Source organism: Microcaecilia unicolor, chromosome 2 (genome assembly GCF_901765095.1).
Source record: "Microcaecilia unicolor chromosome 2, aMicUni1.1, whole genome shotgun sequence".
Lineage (NCBI taxonomy): Eukaryota > Metazoa > Chordata > Amphibia > Gymnophiona > Siphonopidae > Microcaecilia > Microcaecilia unicolor.
The window spans coordinates 338,041,476-338,069,409 of record NC_044032.1 but is presented as its reverse complement, the minus strand read 5'-3'; the positions used below and the strand labels follow the sequence as shown (position 1 = coordinate 338,069,409).

At 45.2% G+C, this 27,934-nt stretch overlaps 1 pseudogene; it reads right to left on the bottom strand.

Annotated features, from left to right (window-relative positions):
• Window positions 1-353: 353 nt before the first annotated feature.
• On the bottom strand, window positions 354-27,934 carry LOC115462056 (annotated as a pseudogene).

The window sequence follows — 27,934 nt, the reverse complement described above, 5'->3', positions numbered from 1 at the left end:
GTGCCATATATAAATCTAGCCCATAGAGACAGACGTAAAGACTTCAATATGTATACTTTGGAAGAAAGATGAGAGAGAGAGGGGATATGACTGAGACATTTAAATATCTCTGTGGAATAAATGCACAGGAGGCAGGTGTCTTATGTGAGAGGGCAGGTGATAGGAGAACAAGGGAACCACGGGAGCGAGGGTTGTAGAGAGCAGGGGAATGCCGACCTAGAAAGTTCCAATACCAAGTTCCTAGTATACAGAAAGCTCGCCCTCTGGTGGCTGAAAAACCAACTGAAGGGGGGAAGCGAGGAAGGAACTACCAATCCCAGGAACTCTCTCTTCCCAGACGAGCTATGCAGAAACTAGGGGAGGATGTAGAGGATTGGGAGATGATTTCTGATGAGGGTAATAGGGCCAGCTGGGAAGGCTTGGGAAGGAGGAGGCTGGTGATGAGGATAAAATGGAGGTGACTGAGGGACAGGGGGAGGAGAGCATGGAAATTGCTGCTCTGGCCCAGAAGGAGAAGGATACAGTGAGAGGTCTCCTGGCAGCTCCATTCGATTAGCTCCTGCGTTGTCAGGCCTTGGCAGCATTTTGGGGTTTGGCTCCAGCTGAGGTAGCAGACTATGACCGTCTTAAGAAAGCTATTCTGGACAGATATGGGGTGAACAGACAGACTTATCGCCGACGGTTCCGGAGTTGGAGGTGGACAGAGGGAGATACTCCAAGAGCTCTGGCTCAGAAACTAATGGACCTTGCCACGAGGTGGCTAGAACCGGATAAGAGGTCAGTAACGCAAATTTTGCAAGAACTGGTATTAGAGCAATTTTTAGAGGCTCTTCCTGAATTAGTAAGAAAATGGACTTGGTAAGGAGAGGTTGTGATACATTAGAAGCAGCGGTTAAAGGAATGGAATGCTACCTTGAGTCTCAATGTTTAGGAGGACAAAGGGGGTTTACCTCCCAGTCTAAGAACATGACCGGTAGGGTTTCTCACGGATATAAGGAGTGGGGACTGACTGAAGAGAGGAAGTGTTATCTTTTACAAAGTCAGTTTCCCCAGGGAAGTACTAACGGGCCGGGGTACCAATTTCTTGTCACGTACCCTGAAGCAGGTATGGGAGGCATTTGGGATCCAGCTCCTGCGTACGGCGGCATATCACCCCCAAACAAATGGTCTGGTGGAACGTTTTAACAAGACCTTGAAGATGTTATTAAGAAAGGGTTTGAGGGCATGTCATGAGCAGTGGGATCTATTACTTCCATTCATCCTGTATGTGTACCGAGAGAGGGTTCAGGCCTCCTTAAAAGTGTCACCATTTGAGTTGATGTATGGTAGGACACCAAGGGGAGTATTGGATATTTTGAAAGAACAATGGGTGCCGCCCCGGAGGAACAGGATAGGGATGTAAATAGTTATTTGGTGAATTTAAAAGAGCGTTTGAGTAGAGTACAGGAGGGTGCTCAGCAGCAATTAGCCAAAAGCCAAGCCTCCCAGAAGGCCTATTATGATAAAAAGAGTGTTAAAAGAACCTTTCAAGTGGGAGAAAAAGTATTAGTATTAGTGTCAGACTCACCGCATACATTCACAAGTAATTGGAAAGGCCCTGTGACAATATAAAAGCAGTTGGGCCCCACCACCTATGCAGTGAAACATGAACAAGGTAGGATACAAACGTATCACGTGAATGTCCTGAAGCCCTGGCAGGAAAGGCAGGGGTTATGGAGTCAAGGAATAAGAGAGGGGGAGGAGGATCTGGGACCTCAAATCACAGAGCTCTCTCAGGTAGATGAACCCCAAATTGACCCGGGTCTTAGTGAAGACCAACAACAGGAGCTCCGGAAGCTCTTATACGAATTTCAGGATGTATTAACCTCCCGCCCTGGTGAAACCACCCTCATAACACATGACATTATATCTGAGCTAGGGAAGGTAGTGAAGCAGCGCCCTTACCGCCTCTCTCCCCCCCCCCCCCCCCCCCAAGCGGCAAGAGGTTATACGTCAGGTTAGGGAGATGGTAGCATTTGGGGTGATTGAGGAATCATTCAATCCCTGGTCAAGTCCGATGGTACTGGTACCCAAAGCTGATGGGACCTGGAGGTCCTGCATTGATTTCCGGCAGGTCAATGCTCTATCGATTCTGGATGCCTATCCGATGCCACGCATTGAAGAGCTGCTGGATTGGTTGGGAACTGCCCCTTTCGGAAGAGGCCAGGCCAAAGACCGCTTTCACTACACCGGTGGGATTGTATCAATTTAAGAGAATGCCATTTGGGTTGCATTCAGCGGCTGCGTCCTGCCAGCGGTTGTTAGATAGGATTCTCCATCCGCACCAGGAGTATGCGGCAGCATACTTGGACGATGTAGTTATACACAGTGAGAATTGGGAGACTCATATGGTGCAGTTTTGGGAGGTGCTGGAAACTTTCCGTCAGGCAGGGTTGACCCTAAGGCCCAGATGCACTAAACTTTAACGACCCTTTAACGAAGAAATTTTCAACTGTAGCATGCATTAAAGGCCATTTTCCGACGATGCTAGCAGCTAACGAAAACGGAATGCAAACGAGTCACTTACAATTGCAATGTGGACAATTCGGGATGCACTAACCATACCGACGATTGCACCGAATCATTTACCGTGAAATATTTAACGTGAGGTCAGAGCTGTCATTAAAGCTTGAGCTGTCATACAGACACTGCTCCCGCTTCTCCCTGCAGCATAAAAATCCAAGCTGGCACATTTGAAAATATAAATAATCCACACAAACACGTGGCTCCCCGCTTCCCCATGCATAAAAAAGAAAATCAAACCAAACAGCAAAAAAGGATCAGGAGGGAGCAAAGGCGCTCGTCAGGAGCGTCCTGTATGGACGGCCTTGCCCCCCCCCTACCCGAGGTCGCCGCTGCTCCCTGCTTCCCCCTGTATTAAATAAAAAATCAAAACAAAAATCAAAAGTTTAGCAGCCCCGGCCCCCCTCCCTTCCTCTCTCTCTCTTTCTCCTTCTCCCACAGCTCCGCCTCCCGCCATCCTCCGCCCCCGTGCCCCGCCCCCCTGAAGTTGTCGCCGCTGCTCCTCCCCCTCCACTGGACCCCCCCCTCCGCCTTACCGGGCCCCGCGCAGGGCCTCTCACCTTTGTGTGAAGGCACTGCACGGGCAAGAACAACATCTGATCGCCGCGAGTCTTCAGGACGTCTCTCCTTCCCTAACCTGGGCCCGCCCCCATCTGACGTATCACCTCTTTGGCCTTTTGCCTCTTTGGCAGCACCCTTAACAGATAGACTGAAAAGTACAGCCCCTAATACGGCCTCTAATACACTTCGCTGGGATGTGGATGGTCAAGATGCCTTTGACAAACTAAGAATAATATTATGCCAGGAACCAGTGCTTAGAGCAATAGACTTTGACAAAGCTTTTGTGCTGCAGGTGGACGCTTCGGGGTTTGGGCTAGGGGCAGTTTTGTCTCAGCTGCATGAGGGGCAAGAGCATCCCCTCATGTACCTGAGTCGGAAGCTGTTACCGCATGAAACGAGGTACTCAACTATCGAAAGGGAAAGTCTAGCTATTAAATGGGCAATGCAGGCATGTCATTTTTAATTGGATGGCTGTTCATTTACTTTGGTGACCGACCATGCTCCCCTTAAGTGCTTGGGTCACATGAAGAACAACAATGCTCGCCTCACCCGTTGGTACCTAGCCCTGCAGCCCTACTGGTTCTGAGTGGAACATAGAGCGGGTCGCTTATTAACTAATGCTGATGTGTTATCACGGATTGCTAGTGAGGATATGGAAATCCCTAGCAATCAGTTGAGAGGGGGGGTATGTGAGAGGGAAGGTGATAGGAGAACAAGGGAACCACGGGAGCGAGGGCTGCAGAGAGCAGGGGAATGCCGACCGAGAAAGTTCCAATACCAAGTTCCTAGTATACAGAAAGCTCGCCCTCTGGTGGCTGAAAAGCCAACTGAAGGGGGGGAAGCGAGGAAGGAACTACCAATCCCAGGAACCCTCTCTTCCCAGATGAGCTGTGCAGAAACTAGGGGAGGGTGTAGAGGATTGGGAGATTATTTCTGATGAGGGTAATGAAGGCCAGCTGGGAAGGCTTGGGGAGGAGGAGGCTGGTGATGAGGATAAAATGGAGGTGACTGAGGGACAGGGGGAGGAGAGCATGGAAATTGCTGCTCTGGCCCAGAAGGAGAAGGACACAGTTAGGCATATTTTCAAAGCACTTAGCCTTCCAAAGTTCCATCGGTTTCTATGGAACTTTGGAAGGCTAAGTGCTTTGAAAATATGCCTCAGTGAGAGGTTTCCTGGCAGCTCCATTAACCCGGTGGTGAAAGACTAAGGGGTAAACTGACAGTACCTGACTGATTGTTCAATGTGTCACTTGTACCCTGAATAGGAGGCTGCTTCTCTTACTGTTGTGTGTGTGTGTGTGTGTGTGTGTGTGTGTGTGTGTGGGTGGGGGGGCAGGCATTTTGTGCCATTATTTCTGTCCCCCTCCACTTTCTAAGAATTCACTCTGCTTGAAATTCAGCTGCACCAGTAATCAGCATCTGATCCGCTCACAGCCATGGGCTGAACTGACCCCAGATATTCAGACTGGTGCCCTGTTAACTTTAGTGCATAAAGTTAAGACAACCTTTTTACTGTTCTTTTTGCAATTACTTACCTGCTTAGCGGACTGAAAATCACCACTAACTGTTTAAGGAGGTTCTCTTCCCACACTCTGGTCCACCTCTAATCTAACTGGTTAGGAAATGGCTGGTTTGCAGTGATATTTGGAAGTGCCATTGAATATTGATCTATAGCAATTAGATGAAGAACTGTCTGTATCAAAAAACTACTGATAGCAGATATTTCCATTATAAGTAGCAGATACTACAACAGAGCTGGAGGAGTAACCTAATGGCTAGCAGGCTATGATCCTGTCAACCTGGGTTCAATTCTCACTAAATTCCTTGTGACCATGGCAGTGCCGTAGTGAGGGCGGCTGACACCCGGGGCGGGTCGCTGCTGCGCACCCCCTCCCCCCGGGTGCAGCACAGTGCACCCCCCTCGGCGCGCGCATACACCCCCGGAGCGCATTCTTACCATCAGCGTAGGAAAGGGGACAGGTGGGAGGGCCGCTCCGCCCCGAGTGCACGTTGATGGGAGCTGCGTCGGCTCCACTGGTTCCCTGCTCTCTCTGCCCCGGAACAGGAAGTAACCTGTTCCGGGGCAGAGATAGCAGGGAACCAGTGGAGCCAACACCCCCCCCAGTGGCGTGCACCCGGGGCGGACCGCCCCACCGCCCCCCCTTCCTATGCCACTGGACTATGGGCAAGTCACTTAACCCTGCATTGCCCTGGGTACAAAAATTTAGATTGTGAACCCTCTAGGGACAGAGCAAAGTACCTGCATGTAACGTGTAGTATTACCCCTCATTTTTTTGTCTCTGTACTAATGGAAGTGCCTATGAAAACAGCATAATTCTGTGCACTTATAGGGAATTATTTTTTTTAATGCCAAAGGAAGATCCACCATAATGGAGGAACACTGGAATCCCACGGAGAATGCCAGGATAAAGGAACAGTGGGTAGTGGACTCTGGTTCCCCAGGGACACTACTACTACTTATAATTTCTAAAGCGCTACTAGACGTACGCAGCGCTGTACACTTGAACATGAAGAGACAGTCCCTGCTCGCCAGAGCTTACAATCTAATTAGGACAAACAGGACAAAAGGGAATATTAAGGTGAGGAGGAGTGGCCTAGTGGTTAGGGTGGTGGACTTTGGTCCTGGGGAACTGAGGAACTGAGTTCAAGTCCCACTTCAGGCATAGGCAGCTCCTTGTGACTCTGGGCAAGTCACTTAACCCTCCATTGCCACATTGAGCCTGCCATGAGTGGGAAAGCGCGGGGTACAAATGTAACAAAAAAATAGGGTTCTGAACAAGAGAATAAGGGTTAGGAGTTAAAAGCAGCATCAAAAAGGTGGGCTTTTAGCTTAGATTTGAAGACAGCCAGAGATGGAGCTTGACGTACCGGCTCAGGAAGTCTATTCCAGGCATACAGTGCAGCAAGATAAAAGGAATGGAGTCTGGAGTTAGCAGTGGAGGAGAAGGGTGCAGATAAGAGAGATTTACCCAGTGAACGGAGTTCCCGGGGAGGAATGTAGGGAGAGATGAGAGTGGAGAGGTACTTAGGAGCTGCAGAGTGAATGCACTTATAGGTCAATAAGAGGAGTTTGAACTGTATGCGGAAATGGATAGGAAGCCAGTGAAGTGACTTGAGGAGAGGGCTAATATGAGCATATTGACCCTTGCAGAATATTAGTCGTGCAGCAGAATTTTGAACAGATTGAAGAGGAGAGAGATGGCTAAGTGGGAGACCTGTGAGAAGCAAGTTGCAATAGTCTAAGCGAGAGGTGATAAGAGCATGGATGAGGGTTCTGGTAGTGTGCTCAGAAAGGAAAGGGCGAATTTTGCTGATATTATAAAGAAAGAAACGACAGGTTTTAGCAGTCTGTTGAATATGTGCAGAGAAGGAGAGGGAGGAGTCGAAGATGACCCCAAGGTTACGAGCTGATGAAACAGGAAGGATGAGTGTTATCCACAGAAATAGAGAATGGGGGAGGAGGAGAGGTTGGTTTAGGGGGAAAGATAAGAAGCTCAGTCTTGGTCATGTTTAGTTTTAGATGGCGCTGAGACATCCAGGCAGCAATGTCAGACAGGCAGGCTGGGTTTCAGATGAGATTCGGCTGAGATTTCTGGTGTGGAGAGGTAGATCTGGGAGTCATCAGCGTAAAGATGATACTGAAAACCATGGGATGAGATCAGAGTACCAAGGGAAGAAGTATAGATGGAGAAGAGAAGAGGTCCCAGGACAGATCCCTGAGGTACACCAACTGACAGTGGGATAGAAGTAGAAGAGGATCCACTAGAGTATACATAAAACCATATCAGACAGGCCTCTGAGGAGAAACCAGACAAAGAGTGTCCCAAACTGGGAGTGTGGTAAGATGGTGACCTGAAGTTCATATGTCCAACGGCCCAGCTGCTCTCTGAAGTTTCGTCTTCTTTACGTAAATTTCCTCTTTGCAATTACAGTTACCTTAACTGAGAGGAAGGGGACAACCAGCGGTCAGCCACTGATGGCCAGTGTTTTGTCCCCTGAGCAGCAAGTCTGGGGCCACTGCGCGACAAACTGCCTACAGATGAAAAGGTTGGTTAGTCCTTTGATTAGCGCCAGCGAAGGAGCATCGACGCTCTTGGACCTGGAAAAAACAACTCCATCACTCCTGAATTATTCAACCACCATGTCCAAAGGAGTGGAGGAGTGAGTTAGAGGCATATGCTGAAACGGAGGACGTTTACAGCAGAACTTGAATCGGCAGAATCACTCCTAAACACCTAAGAGAAATCAACTTGGAGTTTTTGGCTCCCGTGGAGGTTACATTGAATAAGTACATATGTACATAAGTAATGCCACACTAGGAAAAGACCAAGGGTCCATCGAGCCCAGCATCCCGTCCACAACGGATTTTTCCCAAGTCCATTTAGTAGCGGTTTATGAACTTGTCCTTTAGGAAACCGTCTAACCCCTTTTTAAACTCTGCCAAGCTAACCGCCTTCACCACATTCTCCGGCAACAAATTCCAGAGTTTAATTACGCGCTGGGTGAAGAAAATTTTTCTCTGATTTGTTTTAAATTTACTACACTGTAGTTTCATCGCATGCCCCCTAGTCCTAGTATTTTTGGAAAGCGTGAACAGATGCTTCACATCCACCTGTTCCACTCCACTCACTATTTTGTATACCTCTATCATGTCTCCCCTCAGCTGTCTCTTCTCCAAGCTGAAAAGCCCTAGCCTCCTTAGTCTTTCTTCATAGGGAAGTCGTCCCATCCCCGCTATCATTTTAGTCGCCCTTCGCTGCACCTTTTCCAATTCCACTATATCTTTCTTGAGATGCGGTGACCAGAACTGAACACAATACTCAAGGTGCGGTCGCACCATGGAGCGATACAACGGCATTATAACATCCTCACACCTGTTTTCCATACCTTTCCTAATAATACCCAACATTCTATTCGCTTTCCGAACCGCAGCAGCACACTGAGCAGAAGGTTTCAGTGTATTATCGACGACGACACCCAGATCCCTTTCTTGGTCCGTAACTCCTAACGTGGAACCTTGCATGACGTAGCTATAATTTGGGTTCTTTTTTCCCACATGCATCACCTTGCACTTGCTCACATTAAACGTCATCTGCCATCTAGCCGCCCAGTCTCCCAGTCTCGTAAGGTCCTTCTGTAATTTTTCACAATCCTGTCACGAGTTAACGACTTTGAATAACTTTGTGTCATCAGCAAATTTAATTACCTCGCTAGTTACTCCCATCTCTAACTCATTTATAAATATATTAAAAAGCAGCGGTCCCAGCACAGACCCCTGAGGAACCCCACTAACTACCCTTCTCCATTGTGAATACTGCCCATTTAACCCCACTCTCTGTTTCCTATCCTTCAACCAGTTTTTAATCCACAATAGGACTTTTCCTCCTATCCCATGACCCTCCAATTTCCTCTGTAGCCTTTCATGAGGTACCTTGTCAAACGCCTTTTGAAAATCCAGATACACAATATCAACTGGCTCCCCTTTGTCCACATGTTTGTTTACTCCTTCAAAGAATTAAAGTAAATTGGTCAGGCAAGATTTCCCCACACAAAAGCCGTGCTGACTCGGTCTCAGTAATCCATGTCCTTGAATCGCTCCATGGTGCGACCGCACCTGGAGTATTGTGTTCAGTACTGGTCTCCGTATCTCAAAAAAGATATAGTAGAATTGGAAAAGGTACAGCGAAGGGCGACGAAAATGATAGTGGGGATGGGACGACTTTCCTATGAAGAGAGGCTGAGAAGGCTAGGGCTTTTCAGCTTGGAGAAGAGACGGCTGAGGGGAGATATGATAGAAGTGTATAAAATAATGAGTGGAATGGATCGGGTGGATGTGAAGCGACTGTTCACGCTATCCAAAAATACTAGGACTAGAGGGCATGAGTTGAAGCTACAGTGTGGTAAATTTAAAACGAATCGGAGAAAATTTTTCTTCACCCAACGTGTAATTAGACTCTGGAATTCATTGCCGGAGAACGTGGTACGGGCGGTTAGCTTGACGGAGTTTAAAAAGGGGTTAGATAGATTCCTAAAGGACAAGTCCATAGACCGCTATTAAATGGACTTGGAAAAATTCCGCATTTTTAGGTATAACTTGTCTGGAATGTTTTTACGTTTGGGGAGCGTGCCAGGTGCCCTTGACCTGGATTGGCCACTGTCGGTGACAGGATGCTGGGCTAGATGGACCTTTGGTCTTTCCCAGTATGGCACTACTTATGTACTTATGTACTTATGTAATTTTGTTTTTAATAATAGCCTCTACCATTTTCCCCGGCACCGACGTCAGACTCACCGGTCTATAATTTCCCGGATCTCCCCTGGAACCTTTTTTAAAAATGGGCGTTACATTGGCCACTCTCCAATCTTCCGGTACCACGCTCGATTTTAAGGATAAATTGCATATCACTAGCAGTAGCTCCGCAAGCTCATTTTTCAGTTCTATCAGTATTCTAGGATGAATACCATCCGGTCCAGGAGATTTGCTACTCTTCAGTTTGCTGAACTGCCCCCATTACATCCTCCAGGTTTACCGTGAAGTCAGTAAGTTTCTTCGACTCGTCCACTTAAAATATCATTTCCGACACCGGTATCCCACCCAAATCTTCCTCGGTGAAGACCGAAGCAAAGAATTAATTCAATCTCTCCGCTACGTCTTTGTCTTCCTTGATCGCCCCTTTTATCCCTCGGTCATCCAGCAGCCCAACCGATTCTTTTGATGGCTTCCTGCTTTTAATATACCAAAAAAAATTTTTACTATGTTTTTTGCCTCTAATGCTATCTTTTTTTCGTAATCTCTCTTGGCCTTCTTTATCTGTGCCTTGCATTTGCTTTGACACTCCTTATGCTGCTTCTTGTTATTTTCAAATGGTTCCTTCTTCCATTTTCTGAAGGCATTTCTTTTAGCCCTAATAGCTTCCTTCACCTCACTTTTCAACCAGGCCGGCTGTCTTTTGGAGTTCTGTCTTTCTTTTCTAATTTGCGGAATATGTTTGGCCTGGGCCTCCAGGATGGTATTTTTGAACAGCGTCCATGCCTGTTTTTACCCACTCAGTTGTCCCCCTAAGTTTTTTTTCCATCGTTCTTCTCATTTTATCATAGTCTTCTTTTTTAAAGCAGAGTTTAAAAAGGGGTTGGACGGTTTCCTAAAGGACAAGTCCATAAACTGCTACTAAACGGACTTGGAAAAATCCAAAATCCCAGGAATAACATGTATAGAATATTTGTACGTTTGGGAAGCTTGCCAGGTGCCCTTGGCCTGGATTGGCCGCTGTCGTGGACAAGATGCTGGGCTCGATGGACCCTTGGTCTTTTCCCAGTATGGCATTACTTATGTACTTAAACGTTAACGTATTTGACTTCCTGTGTATAATGTGAAGGGGTGGAGCAGATGGAAGTGGAAGGGGAAGGAGTGAGGAGGCTCAAGAGCAAAAGGAGACAGAACAGAGCATTGCCTTTACTACCTCCCCAGAGAGAGAGAAGAGAAAGGTTAGTGCCCCCTGAAAAATGGAGGAGAGAAAAAGACTACACTACGCAGCAGCCCCGGCGCAAGCCCTGGTATAGAGACTACCTTCCCCAGCAGGTCACGGGGGAGAACTCTGACAAGGCAAGGGCGGGGACCCCGGAGGGTAATCAGGTGAATGAGAACCAGCTGAAAAGTGGGTGGGACGAGGAACCCATGGAGTGGCAGGAGACCGGAGAGAGAGAGATAGAGGAGAGCCTGGGTGAACCCATGGACCTTTCTGCCTGGGCTCATTCGGTAGGAAGAAAACTGAAAACTCAGGTGAACTCGTGGTATGACATCTGGACTGGATGGGGGGAAGAGAAAGGGTCATGAGGGAGGAGGGTCAGTGCACTGATAGAGTGACCCACGAAGGGTGGGATCCTTTCTTGTTCCAGCAAGAGTTCAGTCGGTGTTTGAACCAGGGGCATATCTGCGTGGGGCCACAGGGGCCTGGGCCCCCGCAGATTTCACCCTGGACCCACCTACCATCGACCCTCTCCACCTCCCCCTCCCTCCCGCACGCCCGCCACCAACCCGTTGCTGATCTTTGCTGGCGGGGGACCCCAAGCCCCCGCCAGCCGAAGTCCTCTCTTCCGTGCAGGATGCAAGTTGCAACGCTTTCTGTTCTTCTGAGTCTGACGTCCTGCACATACAACGTGCAGGACGTCAGACTCAGAATTTGGAACTCAGTCTGACATCCTGCGCGTTGTACGTGCAGGACATCAGACTCAGAAGAACAGGAAGCATTGCAACTTGCAGCATGCATGGAAGAGAGGACCTCGGCTGGCGGGGGGTTGGGGTCCCCCGCCAGCAAAGGTAAGTGACAGCAGCGGGGGAGGGTTGGCGGCGGCGGGAGGGGGTGGAGAGTGTCATTGGTGGTGAGGGAGGGGGGTCTGGCAGTGGCAGGGGGGTCCGGAAATGGCGGGGGCGGGATCGGTGGCGCCGGGGGGGGGGGGGGCTAAAATGTGCCCCCTCCCTCTGGCTCTGGCCCCCCCTACCGCCAGAGTCCAGATACGCCCCTGGTTTGAACTGTTTGTAATGAAGTGCTAGTGTGTTAAAGTGAGAAGGGAGGGGTGTGTTCCTCCCCCGAAGTGACCTGCTCCCAGACGAAAGGAAACTGGGTGCTTTGAACTGAGTGCTAAGGCACAAAGAAGTGTTTATTTGAACTGTTTCAAAAAGCCGGGAGGGAGCAAGTTGCAGAGGTTGTTTTTTTTTTTTTGGTGGACTTCAGCCCACCGCTCACCTCCCTCGAAAAGGGAATGGAGGTGGTGAGCAGGGAGCCGAGCTGTTGGGACTGTTTAAGGTGGCTACCCCTTGGCTCTAAACACAGCAGGGATTGAGTTGGTTCTTTTTCTTTTTTACCCCTGCTGAGCTTGTGCCCTGAGAGGAAACAGGAGAAGACTGTTTTAAAGGGCTGCTGTAGTTCTTTTGAACTTACTGGACTGTGAATCCCTGAAATAAAAGGAACTTGTTGATTTTTACTTTTTTTGAGTGGATTTCTTTAAGCATGCCCTGAGGACTCCCGTGGACTACAAGGTTGGGACAGGAATCTGGTGAGCGTCACAACCGGTCCCCGGCAGGCAAGATCCTCCGGACCCCGAGAGGCCGGTGGGATCTTTCACAATAGTTACTTCAAGGTTGATATTAAAACTGATCATATTATGATTACTGTTATCAAGCAGCCCCAGTACCATAACGTCCCTCACCAGATCATGCGCTCCACTAAGGACCAAGTCTAGAATTTTTCATTCTCTCGTCGGCTCCTGCACCAGCTGCTCCATAAAGCTGTCCTTGATTTCATCAAGGAATTGTACCTCTCTAGCGTGTCCCGATGTTACATTTACCCAGTCTATATTTGGATAATTGAAGTCACCCATTATTATCACATTGCCCATTTTGTTTGCGTCTCTGATTTCTTTTATCATTTCTGCGTCTACTTGCTCATCCTGACGAGGCGGACGGTAGTATACTCCTATCACCATCCTTTTCCCTTTTCTACATGGAATTTCAACCCACAATGATTCAAAGGTGTGATTTGTGTCCTGCTGAATTTGTAATCTATCTGAGTCAAGGCTTTCGTTAATATACAATGCTACCCCTCCACTAGTCCGGTCCACCCTATCACTATGATATACTTTGTACCCTGGTATGACAGTGTCCCACTGGTTATCCTCCTTCCACCAGGTCTCAGTAATGCCTATTATATCCAATTTTTTCATTTAGTGCAATATATTCCAACTCTCCCATCTTATTTCTTAGACTCCTAGCATTTACATATAGACATTTCAGAGTATGTTTGTTGTTCCTATTTACCTGATGCTTAGAAGTAGAGAGATCGTGGATGCTTTCCAAAGTGCTCTGCTCAGACAAATGGTATTGGAACCCATGAGGGAGGGAGTGACGCTGGATCTGGTGCTCACAAATGGGGATAGTGTGTCAAATGTCCGAGTGGGTGCACACCTGGGAAGCAGTGACCATCAAATGGTTTGGTTTGATATGACAGCTGAAGTGGAGGGCGGCCACTCTAAACTCAAAGTCCTGGATTTCAAGCGTGCTGACTTTAGTAAAATGGGGGAATACCTGAGGAAGGCGTTGATGGGCTGGGAGGACATACAAGAAGTGGAAGGACAGTGGTCCAGGCTGAAAGAAGTAATAAATAGGGCCACAGACCTTTATGTAAGGAGAGTAAATAAAAGCAAGAGAAAAAGGAAACAGATATGGTTCTCCAAGCAAGTGGCTGAGAAAATAAAGGCTAAAGAATTGGCGTTCCTGAAATGTAGAAAAACTCAAGAAGAGGAACACGGGGAGGAATACCGGATGAAACTGAAAGAAGCCAAGAGAGAGATACGTCTGGCGAAGGCGCAAGCGGAAGAACAAATGGCTAGAAATGTAAGGAGGGACGACAAAAATTTCTTCAGGTATATTAGTGAAAGAAGAATGACTAAAAAGGGAATTGTGAGACTAAAAGATACTGCGAACCGTTATGTAGATAATGATGAAGAAAAAGCCAATTTGCTAAATAGATACTTTTGTTCTGTTTTCACTGAAGAAAATCCTGGAGAAGGACCACGAGGGTTTGGCAAAAGTACATTTGAGAATGAAGTGGATATAGCACCATTCACGGAAGAGAGTGTGTATGAACAACTTGGAAAGCTAAAGGTGGACAAAGCCATGGGACCGGACGGGATCCACCCCAGAATATTGAGGGAGCTCAGAGAGGTTCTGGCGGGTCCTCTTAAAGATTTGTTTAATAAATCCTTGGAGATGGGAGAGGTTCCGAGGGATTGGAGAACGGCAGATGTGGTCCCTCTTCACAAAAGTGGCGATAGGGAAGAAGATGGAAACTACAGGCCGGTAAGCCTCACCTCGGTTATTGGGAAAGTAATGGAAGCGATGCTGAAGGAAAGGATAGTGAATTTCCTGGAAACCAATAAGTTGCAAGATCCGAGACAACATGGTTTTACCAGAGGGAAATCGTGCCAAATGAATCTCACTGAATTCTTTGATTGGGTAACTGCAGAATTGAATCATCGACATGCTATAGACATAATCTACTTAGATTTTAGCAAAGCTTTTGACACGGTTCCCCACAGGAGGCTCTTAAATAAACTTGATGGGCTGAAGATAGGTCCCGAAGTGGTGAACTAGATTAGGAACTGGTTGACGGACAGACGACAGAGGGTGGTGGTAAATGGAGTTCGCTCAGAGGAGGGAAAGGTGAGTAGTGGAGTGCCTCAGGGATCGGTGCTGAGGCTGATTCTGTTCAATATATTTGTGAGTGACATTGCCGAAGGGTTAGAAGGTAAAGTTTGCCTATTTGCGGATGATACTAAGATTTGTAACAGAGTGGACACCCGGGAAGGAGTGGAAAACATGAAAAAAGATCTGCAGAAGCTAGAAGAATGGTCTAAAGTTTGGCAATTAAAATTCAATGCGAAGAAATGCAAAGTGATGCACCTAGGGAGTAGAAACCCACGAGAGATGTATGTGTTAGGCGGTGAGAGTCTGATATGTACTGAGGGGGAGAGGGATCTTGGGGTGATAGTATCCGAGGATCTGAATGCGACGAAACAGTGTGACAAGGCGGTGGCCGTAGCGAGAAGGTTGCTAGGCTGTATAGAGAGGTGTGACCAGCAGAAGAAAGGAAGTGTTGATTCCCCTGTACAATCGTTGGTGAGGCCCCACCTGGAGTATTGTGTTCAGTTTTGGAGGCCGTACCTTGCTAAGGATGTAAAAAAATTTGAAGCGGTGCAAAGAAAAGCTACGAGAATGGTATGGGATTTGCGTTCCAAGACGTATGAGGAGAGACTTGTTGACCTGAACATGTATACCCTGGAGGAAAGGAGGAACAGGGGTGATATGATACAGACGGTCAAATATTTGAAAGGGATTAATCCGCAAACAAATCTTTTCCGGTGATGGGAAGGCGGTAGAACGAGAGGACATGAAATGAGATTGAAGGGGGGCAGACTCAAGAAAAATGTCAGGAAGTATTTTTTCACAGAGAGAGTAGTGGATGCTTCGAATGCCCTCCCGCGGGAGGTGGTGGAGAAGAAAACGGTAACGGAATTCAAACATGCGTGGGATATACATAAAGGAATCCTGTGCAGTAGGAATGGATCCTCAGAAGCTTAGCCGAAATTGGGTGGTGGAGCCGGTGGGGGGAAAAGGGGTTGGTGGTGGGGAGGCGAAGATAGTGGTGGGCAGACTTATACGGTCTGTGCCAGATCCGGTGGTGGGAGGCAGGACTGGTGGTTGGGAGGAGGGGATAGTGCTGGCCAGACTTATATGGTCTGTGCCCTGAAAAAGACAGGTACAAATCAAGGTAAGGTATACACATGAGTTTATCTTGTTGGGCAGACTGGATGGACCGTGCGGGTCTTTTTCTGCCGTCATCTACTAAGTTACTATGTAACTGGACACTACTGATTTGCCATCTTTTGTCTGATTTTTAGTTGTATTTAAGGGCACCTGGCCTACCACAGTCTGTTGTGCAACCTCACTATCCAGAAACCCTATCTTCCCTGTTTGTGAGGTATCTTTGCAAGATACCTTATTCCGAACCATCCCGAATACCATCTGGAAGGTGCTTCGGGACCTAACGGTGGCAGTAAATAATTTTGTTTCAGATATAATTTTATTAGAGAGTTACATGGACAATTTAACTGAACCCTTTAAGAGTGAAAATTTGATATAACAAATGATTCTACACAAGTAAGAAGTAGTTATGATCTTGAAAATGATAATAGACCAGAAACTTTGAATAATAAAATGAATATTATTGTAGGTGATTAATATCGAGATTATTGTTTTTCCCAGAGTTCCGGGTATGACTCCTAAAGTTTTCCTCAGAAATATTTCCTCAATTATTACTTTAAAAGGAGTGATGCCTGTGAAAACTGGGATTACTTTAATCAGTGGAATTTGAATTAAAGACTTAAGTATCTGTATTGTTAAATAACTTCTGGTTTTTAAAAGAGAAAGAATGTAACCAGATGTATTATTTCTAACTAATATTGGACAATAAGTATGTTTTCAATGAAATGATTTGACTATACACCGTATTGGCCTTGAAGAAGCCAACCAGATGATCAATGTGGAATAATGAATTAGACGAGTAATATCTGGGGATAATCAGGTTGGGAAGGGAAGGAGAGATAGTGGGTTACGAAGAGCTGCAAACCCAGGTAGGAATATCTTGGGTCTTGGTTAGCGGGGTCATCATTAGGTTGAAGAGGATTGGGGATAGTGGTGATCCTTGTGGTACTCCACAGTCTGCTTTCCACGGCAGTGATATGTTTGATATTACTTGGTATGTTCTTGTGGTTAGGAAACCTTTGATCCATCTTAGTATATTACCACCAATCCCGAACTTATCTAGTAGTCTTAGTAGTACGTTGTGGTTTACCATGTCGAACGCACTAGACATGTCGAATTGGAGGAGGAGGATGTTTTTGCCTATTGCTATTTCCTGTTTGAATTTGGAAAGGAGAGTGAGCAATACTGTTTCTGTGCTGTGTAGGGGATGGAAACCTGACTGAGATTCATGTAGAATTGAGAATTTATTTATATATTCTGTGAGTTGTTTGGCTACTATGCTTTCCATCAGTTTGACTGACATCGCGATGGATGCTACTGGATGGTAGTTATTGATTTCATTTGTTTTTTTCGTGGAGTCCTTTGGTATCGGGGTGAGTAGAATATTGCCATTTTCCTTAGGGAAGAGACCTCGCTGAAGCATGTAATTTAGGTGGGACGTGAGGTTTGTTATGAGGCAGTCAGGGGCGGATTTCAGTAGGTAGTTGGGACACGTGTCTAGTTTGCAGTGAGTGTTGGAGAACCTGCTGATCGCCTGTGCAACTCTATCGACGGTGAGGAGGTCGAACTTTAACCAGATTCGGTCAGCCAGGTATCCTCCATTAGTTGGGTCCAGTTCATTAAAGAAGTAACATAGTAACATAGTAGATGACGGCAGAAAAAGACCTGCACGGTCCATCCAGTCTGCCCAACAAGATAACTCATATGTACCATATTTTGTGTATACCTTACCTTGATTTGTACCTGTCTTTTTCAGGGCACAAACCGTATAAGTCTGTCCAGCACTATCCACGCCCCCAACAACCAACCCTGCCTCCCACCACCGGCTCTGGCACAGACCGTATAAGTCTGCCCAGCACTATCCCCGCCTCCCAACCACCAGTCCCGCCTCCCACCACCAGCTCTGGCACAGACCATATAAGTCTGCCCAGCAATATCCCCGCCTGCCACCGGCTCTTGCCACCCAATCTCGGCTAAGCTCCTGAGGATCCATTCCTTCTGAACAGGATTCCTTTATGTTTATCCCACGCATGTTTGAATTCCGTTACCGTTTTCATCTCCACCACCTCCCGTGGGAGGGCATTCCAAGCATCCACTACTCTCTCTGTGAAAAAATACTTCCTGACATTTTACTTGAGTCTGCCCCCCTTCAATTTCATTTCATGTCCTCTCGTTCTACCGCTTTTGCATCTGCGGAAAAGGTTCGTTTGCGGATTAATCCCTTTCAAATATTTGAACATCTGTATCATATCACCCCTGTTTCTCCTTTCCTCCAGAGTATATATGTTCAGGTCAACAAGTCTCTCCTCATACGTCTTGTAACGCAAATCCCATACCATTCTCGTAGCTTTTCTTTGCACCGCTTCAATTCTTTTTACATCCTTAGCAAGATACGGCCTCCAAAACAGAACACAATACTCCAGGTGGGGCCTCACCAACGACTTATACAGGGGCATCAACACCCCCTTTCTTCTGCTGGTCACACTTCTCTCTATACAGCCTAACAACCTTCTAGCTACGGCCACTGCCTTGTCACACTGTTTCGTCACCTTCAAATCCTCAGATACTATCACCCCAAGATCCCTCTCCCCGTCCGTACCTATCAGGCTCTCCCCGCCTAACACATACGTCTCCCGTGGATTTCTATTCCCTAAGTGCATCACTTTGCATTTCTTCACATTGAATTTTAATTGCCAAACCGTAGACCATTCTTCTAGCTTCCTCAGATCTTTTTTCATGTTTTCCACTCCCTCCGGGGTGTCCACTCTGTTACAGATCTTAGTATCATCCGCAAATAGGCAAACTTTACCTTCTAACCCCTTGGCAATGTCACTCACAAATATACTGAACAGAATAGGCCCCAGCACCGATCCCTGAGGCACTCCACTACTCACCTTTCCCTCCTCCGAGTGAATTCCATTCACCACCACCTTCTGGCATCTGTCCGTCAACCAGTTCCTAATCCAGTTCACCACTTCGGGTCCTATCTTCAGCCCATCAAGTTTATTTAAAAGCTTCCTGTGGGGAACCATGTCAAAAGCTTTGCTGAAATCTAAGTAGATTACGTCTATAGCTCGTCCCTGATTCAATTCTCCTGTCACCCAATCAAAGAATTCAATGAGATTCATTTGGCACGATTTCCCTTTGGTAAAACCATGTTGTCTCGGATCTTGCAACTTATTGGCTTCCAGGAAACTCACTATCCTTTCCTTCAGCATCGCTTCCATTACTTTTACAATAACTGAAGTGAGGCTTACCGGCCTGTAGTTTCCAGCTTCTTCCCTATCACCACTTTTGTGAAGAGGGACCACATCCGCCGTTCTCCAATCCCTTGGAACCTCTCCCGTCTGCAAGGATTTATTAAACAAGTATTCGATGTCAGTGTTGTCGTGAGGTAGTGTGTTGCGTAGGTTTATAATTTTTTCATAGAAGTACTTGGCAAGTTTGTCTGCGGATGGAATGGCTGTTTTTGTTGTTGTGACCATATCTCCCCTCAGCCATAAGTACATAAATACATAATCATCGCCATGCTGGGACAGACCAAGGGTCCATCGAGCCCAGCACCCTGTCACCGACAGTGGCCAAAAGAACAAGCAATTTCTCCCGCCCATCATAGAAATACTGTATTATTCCCTCACCCATTCAATAACATTCTATGGCTTTTTCCTCCAGGAAGCCGTCCAACCCTCTTTTGAAGTCCGCTAAGTTAACCGCCTTAACCACCTTTTCTGGCAGCGAATTCCAGAGTTTAACTACGCGTTGAGTGAAGAAACATTTCCTCCGATTCGTTTTAAATTTATCACACTGAAGCTTCATCGCATGCCCCCTTGTCCTAGTATTTTTGGAAAGCGTAAACAGACACTCCACATCGACCCGTTCCATTCCACTCATTATCTTATAGACCTCTATCATATCTCCCCTCAGCCGCCTTTTCTCCAAGCTGAAGAGCCCCAGCCTCTTCAGCCTATCCTGATAGGGAAGTCATCCCATCCCCTGTATCATCTTTGTCGCCCTTCTCTATTCCACTATATCTTTTTTGAGGTGCGGCGACCAGAATTGAACACAATACTCAAGGTGCAGTCGCACCAATGTAGCGATACAACGGCAGAATAATATCCTTATTTTTGTTTTCAATCCCTTTCCTAATGATAACCAACATTCTATTTGCTTTCCTAGCCACAGCATCACATTGAGCAGAAGTTTTCAATGTAACATCAACGATGACACCTAGATCCCTTTCTCGGTCCGTGACTCCCAACGCTGAACCTTGCATGACATAGTTATAGTTTGGGTTCCTCTTTCCCACATGCATCACTTTGCATTTGTTCACATTAAACATCATCTGCCATTTAGACGCGTGGAGGGGCATAATTGAACAAAAACGTCTATCTCCATGGGCGTTTATCTCCGAGAACGGGTCCGTGAAGGGGCAGACCAAACCGTATTTTCAAAAAAAATAGACGTCCATGTTTTATTCAACAATTTGTGAGCTGGGCGTTTTTGTTTTTCAGTGATAATGGAAAATGAAAGCGCCCAGCTCAAAAACGAATAAATCCAAGGCATTTGTTCGTGGGAGGGGCCAGGAGTCGTAGTGCACTGGTCCCCCTCACATGCCAGGACACCAACCGGGCACCCTAGGGGGCACTTTTACAAAAACAAAAAAAAAAGGTAAAAGAGCTCCCAGGTGCATAGCACCCTTCCCTTGTGTGTTGAGCCCCCCAAATCCCCCTCAAAACCCACTGCCCACAAGTCTACACCATTAATATAGACCTAAGGGGTGAAGGGGGGCACCTACATGTGGATACAGTGGGTTTGGGGGGGGGGGGGTTGGACGACTAAGCATTAAGCAGCACAATTGTAACAGGTAGGGGGGGATGGGCCTGGGTCCACCTGCCTGAAGTCCACTGCACCCCCTAACAACTGCTCCAGGGACCTGCATACTGCTGCCAGGGAGGTGGGTATGACATTTGAGGGTGAAAATAAAAAGTTGTGAAACATCATTTTTGGTGGTGGGAGGGTGTTAGTGACCACTGGGGGAGTCAGGGGAGGTCATCCCCGATTCCGTCTGGTGGTAATCTGGTCATTTAGGGCACTTTTTGGGGTCTTATTCGTGAAAAAACAGGGTCCAGGAAAAGTGCCCTAAATTCTAGCTACAAATGCATACTTTTTTTCCATTATCGGCGAAAGGTGCCCATCTCTCCTCAGCCGATAAACCACGCCCCAGTTCCACCTTTGCCACGCCTCCGACACGCCTCCGTCAACTTTGTACGCTTCCGCGATGGAGTGTAGTTGAAAACGTCCAAAATCGCCTTTCCATTATACCGATTTATTCGTTTTTGTGAGATAAACATCTATCTCCCGATTTGGGTCAAAATCTAGGCGTTTTTCTCTTTCAATTATAAGGTGGCTAGTCTCCCAGTCTCATAAGGTCCTCTTGTAGTTTTTCACAATCTTCCCGCAATTTGACTACTTTGAATAACTTTGTGTCATCGGCAAATTTGATTACCTCACTAGTTACCCCCATCTCTAGGTCATTTATGAATATGTTAAAAAGCAGAGGTCCCAGCACCGATCCCTGAGGGACCCTGCTAACTACCCTTCTCCATTGCGAATATTGACCCGATCCCATGTCCCTCTAATTTCCTCTGTAGTCTTTCATGAGTGACCTTATCAAATGCCTTCTGAAAATCTAGATACACAATATCAACCGGCTCACTTTTGTCCACATGTTTGTTTACCCCTTCAAAGAAATGCAGCAGATTGGTGAGGCAAGACTTCCCTTCACTAAATCCATGTTGACTTTGTCCCATTAGTCCATGCTTTTGAATGTGCTCTGTAATTTTGTTCTTGATTGTAGTCTGTACCATTTTGCCCGGCACCGACGTCAGACTCACCGGTCTATAATTTCCTGGGTCTTCTCTGGAACCTTTTTAAAATATTGGCATTACATTGGCCACCCTCCAATCTTCTGGTACCACGCTCGATTTTAAGGATAAATTACAAATCAATAACAGTAGCTCTGCCAGCTCATTTTTTAGTTCTATCAGTACCCTAGGGTGAATACCATCCGGTCCAGGAGATTTACTACTCTTCAGTTTGCAGAACTGCTCTACTACGTCTTCCAGATTTACAGATATTTCAATAAGTTTTTCCGACTCTTCAGCTTCGAATACCCTGCCCGACACCAGTATCCCACCCAAATCTTCCTCGGTGAAGACTGAAGCAAAGAACTCATTTGGTTTTTCTGCTATTTCTTTGTCTTCCTTGATCGCCTCTTTTACACCCCGGTCATCCAGCGGGCCAACCGATTCTTTTGCCGGTTTCCTGCTTTTAATGTATCTAAAAAAAATTTTACTATCAGTTTTCGCCTCTATCACTATCCTTCTTTCAAAATCCTTCTTTGCCTTTCTTATCAGTGCTTTGCATCTGACTTGACATTCCTTATGCCGCTTCTTATTTTCCTCATTTGGTTCCTTCTTCCATTTTCTGAAGGATTCCTTTTTAGCTCCAATAGCCTCCTTTACCTCACTTTTTAACCACGCTGGCTGTCGTTTGGTTTTCCGTCCTTCTTTTCTGATACGTGGAATATGTTTGGCCTGGGCCTCCAGGACGGTGTTTTTGAACAGCATCCACGCCTGTTGTAGGTTTCTTACCCTCTCAGTCGCTCCTCTAAGTTTTTTTTTTACCGTTCTTCTCAATTTATCATAGCTTCCTTTTTTAAAGTTAAATGCTAACATATTTGACTTCCTATGCTTACCTTTTTGAAAGCAAATTTCAAAGGCGATCATGTTATGTTGTCAAGCGGCCCCCGGACTGCTACCTCCCGTACCAGATCATGCGCTCCACAAATGACTAAGTCTAGAATTTTTCCTTCTCTCGTCGGCTCCTGTACCAGCTCCTCCATAAAGCTGTCCTTTATTTCATCGAGGAAGTTTACCTCCCTAGCGTGCCCTGATGTCACATTAACCCAGTCTATATGGGGGTAATTAAAATCACCGTTTCCAACAAAATTCTACTTTGTTATCACCCAGTATTGGAGGTGTGCAGTCACTAGTATTCATGAAACGTGGAGAAAAAAAGACTTCAGAAACCATAGAGAGTACTCATTATGCAGGAACAACCTTTCAATTTTAGAGTACTCCTCTCCTTCAATCACTAGTCTTCACAAAAAAAACTCCACTCTTCTTATTCATGCAATACATGCACATACATCTTCCACAATACTATATAGTAGAGGCTTATGTAAACGCTATACATCCGGTCAACTAATTGTTACTTAACTTAAATGCTCTTGATGCTGCCGGTCCGCATTGTCTTCCACAGCATACGGAACTCACAAAGCCCAACAGGAGAACCCTGTTTTGCCACTATCGGGCTGTTTCAAGGGCTAAACACTGCCACAGACAGCTGCATCCAATGCTTCTCAACTTCACCGCGCCAACTGCCTCGTCGCCGAGGAATATGCCCTACCTATCAGAAGAATATATTCTAGTGTTCACTAGATGTGCAGTCATTAATATACACCTTCCATCACAGCAGGGGCGTAGCCAGACAACAGATTTTGGGTGGGCCTAGGCAAGAATTGGGTGGGCACCAAGTGTTCTCACCCCCCCCCCCCCCCATCAAAAAAATTTATCTCAGCTGGTGGGAAAACACTTCTTTCCACCTTGGCAGCAGGCATTCACTGAAAACTGAGCATGCATGTGCCGGTGTTATGGAGAGTAGTGTTTTCGTTACCATCAGGGGAAAATCTTCAGCTGGCGGAGCTTGGGATTCCCAACAGTTACTACTAAACATGTGCTACTGTTGGGTGGGCCTGAGCCATAAATGGGTGGGCCCTGGCCCACCCAAGCCCACCTGTGGCTACGCCACTGCATCACAGAGCACCACCTTATAAATTACCCAATGAGGAATCCTGCACATACACAGGGCTCTGCCCATGTGTCTGGTCATTACCTCATGTTTTACCAACCGTTGTTCTTATATGTCCAGCTAAAACTGGTTTGTACTAGTTTGCAGATAAAACTGTTATCAGGCCTCTGACTACAGTGAACAGGATGAGCTGAAGTCTGCAGTAACAGGCCTCAGAACAAACACAAAGGACAAAGAAGCATAGTTGCTTGAGAAATTCCATAACAAACCCTGCTAAGCTAACCGTCTTTACCACATTCTCTGGCAACAAATTCCAGAGTTTAATTACTCGTTGAGTGAAGAAACATTTTCTCCAATTTGTTTTAAATTTACTACTTTGTAGCTTCATTGCATGCCCCCTAATCCTAGTACAGTGCAATACGCTTAAGTGCAAGGGTCTGGGACCAAAGAAATGCATACAGTTAACTGGAGCGTGCACTGAACCGTTGTGACCCAAAGAAGCTTGACATCTGATAAACATATGTACAGTACTGTTTATTATTATACACACAGTATACAGTCTCAGTTAACTGACGTTAGGCTTACTTGAAGTAATCAATTATAGTCCTCTGTACACTATTGGGTCTGTGAGTTCCATAGACTACGTCTGCCAGACGGTAAAAACTGTCATAGCACTGACATCCAGTGGCCTCCAGACAGACCCGCACGGTGTTGAGACTCTCCAGCGCTCTTGCAAAAGTGACAAGAGGAGGTTGTTGAATTTCATCAGCATGTGCCTCGCTGCTCATTTCATCATCTGTTTCATCATCAGCCATTGTTGCCTGCGTGTAGGCGCATATCTCGACATCAGTGCTGTTGTCAGCTGTTTGTAGATCGTAATCAAGAGCTACATAGCGATGAAACTCCTCTTCAGTAACACCGGCTGGGATGTCAATAACCTGTTCATCTGACGCGTTTGCAACAGCTGCATGTTTCGTCCCCCTCCACATCCTTGCCCGCTTGTAGCAGTTCACAATGGTTGCCTATGTAACATGATTCCAGGCTTCCTTCTGCATATGTAGGGAATCCAACAGTGATAGATTACGAGCCAGTTGAACAGCATGTTTATCCTTGCCAGTCTGGTCATCTATAACACTCATCAGACGACGTAGCACAAGAGCCCGATAATGTTGTTTGAAATTAGCTATTATGCCCTGATCCACAGGTTGGATCAGAGAGATAGTGTTTGGTGGCAGGAAGACCACCTTGACGTTAGACAGCCTGACATCATCCCTGTGTGCAGCACAATTATCACAAAGCAACAAAATCTGACGCTTTTGTACCCGCATTCTAGTGTCTAACTTCTTTAGCCACTGCTTCCAAATTTCCCCAGTCATCCATGAATTTGCATTAGCCTCGTATGACACAGGAAGTCGCTTAACTTTCTTGAAGCAACGGGGCTGTTTGCTCTTTCCAATGATGAGGGGTTCCAACTTCTCACTCCCATCCATATTGCAGCAAAGGAGGATCGTCAGTCGGTCCTTCAACGTTTTACCTGCATTTTTTGGAACTTGAGGATCATTTCTCTTTACACATGATTCACAGAGTAATTCTTTGGAACTGACACTTCAATAATCAATGTCATTCTGGTGTTTCTTTTTTTACCAATATATCCGATTTTCTTGTATCCAGCTTTTTATCAATTTGGATGAGGATGTCCCAGTTTATTATAACCTCTTTATTTTCCACAGTTCTCTTACGGACATGATCCCAATGCTTTTCTGGTATACTGATGATGTAATGCTTACAGCAGTGGTTCCCAAACCTGGTTCTGGAGGCACCGCAGCGGTCAGGTTTTTAGGATATTCATGAGAGAGATCTGCAGAGTTTCCAATGCATGAGACGTGTCACCTTGTTGTGCCTTTCTGTATAAAAATTTTATACCATTAGCACTTTGCAGCCAGCCATGAGATGAGTACGTGTTTCTAGCTTTTTCTTACTGAATCTACATGTTTGTTGCATCAGTTTATTTAATGCTTCCTGTAAATCATCTTTGTTCGTAATTTGATGTCTTAGGCTGCAACAATCAATCGCTCATCCTTAGGTTTCACTTCACCTCTCCTTAACCTTTCATGTGTCCGATGTTGATCCACGAATGGTTCTTCGAGTAACAATTTGTATTTCCCACTGTACTTAAGCAGTTTCTTTCATTTTTCAACATCTTTTGTGCATTGGGACCTGATGATGTCATTAGGTAAGCCTGGAGGCCTATGATAGTAGCTCAGTAGATGTAATCTATTTCTATGACACCCATTTCACCTTCAGCTCTAGGAATATACAGTCTTAGCATACATTGATTCTTACAGATGACCTTGTGGACACTAAGGAGTTTTCTCATGCGCATATCTAGTTTTTCAATGTCTTTAAGAGGCCAGTCTACAGTACCAAATCTATATTAGAATGCATGAAATGTCAATTGATTAACTGCCAGTATCTTATTCCATGTTAATGCACTCCTCAATATCAGTTTTAGTCTCCTATAATATTCTTTATTGATTTTTTTTTTTCTCTCAGCGGTTTCTGCTTAACTGTTGTTCCTTCCTCCACTCTTAGATATTTATATACACTTTCCTGTTCAAGGTCCTTTATCTTACAGTCATCAGTAAGAGAGAGATTTTCAATTTTGTTTACACTTCCCCTAAGAAAAGTTGCCTTAGCACAGGGGTTCTCAACCCAGTCCTTCGGACACACCTAGCCAGTCAGGTTTCAGGATACCCACAATAAATATGCATGTGTCCTACCTCCATTGTATGCAAATTTACCTCATGCATATTTATTGTGGTTATCCTGAAAACCCGATTGGCTAGGTGTGTCCCGAGGACTGGGTTGAGAACCCCTGCCTTAGCAAATTTGTCCACATTTTTCTCCATGGTGGATTCTTTCATGCTTAGACCAGACTTGGTGAGGAAACATTTATCACATTCAGAACACTTATATGTTTTTTCTCCAGTATGGATTCTATAATGAATTCTGAGAGAAACTTGTGTCTGAAGTTTTCACCACATTCACAACATTTATATGGTGTTTCTCCAGTGTGGATTCTTTCATGACTTCTGAGGTTACCTTTTTGATTGAAACTTTTACCACATTCAGAACATTCATAAGGTTTCTCTCCAGTGTGGATTCTTTCATGAATTCTAAGAGAAAACTTGTGTGCAAAGATTTCACCACATTCAGAACATTTATATGGTTTTTCTCCAGTGTAGATTCTTTCATGAATTCTGAGGCTACCTTTTCGATTGAAACTTTTAAGACATTCTGAACATTTATATGGTTTTTCTTCAGTGTGGATTCTTTCATGAATTCTGAGAGAAAACTTGTGTCTGAAGTTTTTACCACATTCAGAACATTTATATGGTTTTTCTCCAGTGTGGATTCTTTCGTGAATTCTGAGGCTACCTTTTTGATTGAAACTTCTACCACATACAAAACATTTATATGGTTTTTCTCCAGTGTGGATTCTTTCATGATTTCTGAGTTGATCTTTTTGATTTAAGCTTTTACCACATACAGAAAACATTTATATGTTTTTTCTGTAGTGTGGATTCTTTCATGAATTGTGAGATGACCTTTTTGATTGAAGCTTTTACCATATACAAAACATTTATATAGTTTTTCTCCAGTGTGGATTCTTTCATGAATTCCGAGATAACCTTTTTGATTGAAACTTTTACCACATAGAGAACATTTATATGTTTTTTCTCCAGTGTGGATTCTTTCATGACTTCTGAGGTGACCTTTTTGATTAAAGCTTTTATTACATTCAGAAGATTTATATGTTTTTTCTCCAGTGTGGATTCTTTCATGAATTCCGAGGTAACCTTTTTGATTGAAACTTTTACCACATACAGAACATTTATATGGTTTTTCTTCAGTGTGGATTCTTTCATGAATTCTGAGAGAAAACTTGTGTCTGAAGTTTTTACCACATTCAGAACATTTATATGGTTTTTCTCCAGTGTGGATTCTTTCGTGAATTCTGAGGCTACCTTTTTGATTGAAACTTCTACCACATACAAAACATTTATATGGTTTTTCTCCAGTGTGGATTCTTTCATGATTTCTGAGTTGATCTTTTTGATTTAAGCTTTTACCACATACAGAAAACATTTATATGTTTTTTCTGTAGTGTGGATTCTTTCATGAATTGTGAGATGACCTTTTTGATTGAAGCTTTTACCATATACAAAACATTTATATAGTTTTTCTCCAGTGTGGATTCTTTCATGAATTCCGAGATAACCTTTTTGATTGAAACTTTTACCACATAGAGAACATTTATATGTTTTTTCTCCAGTGTGGATTCTTTCATGACTTCTGAGGTGACCTTTTTGATTAAAGCTTTTATTACATTCAGAAGATTTATATGTTTTTTTCTCCAGTGTGGATTCTTTCATGAATTCCGAGGTAACCTTTTTGATTGAAACTTTTACCACATACAGAACATTTATATGTTTTTTCGCCAGTGTGGATTCTTTCATGAATTCTGAGGTTATTTTTTTGAGTGAAGCTTTTATCACATACTGAACATCTAAATAACTTTGCTCCCTTGAGGTTCAT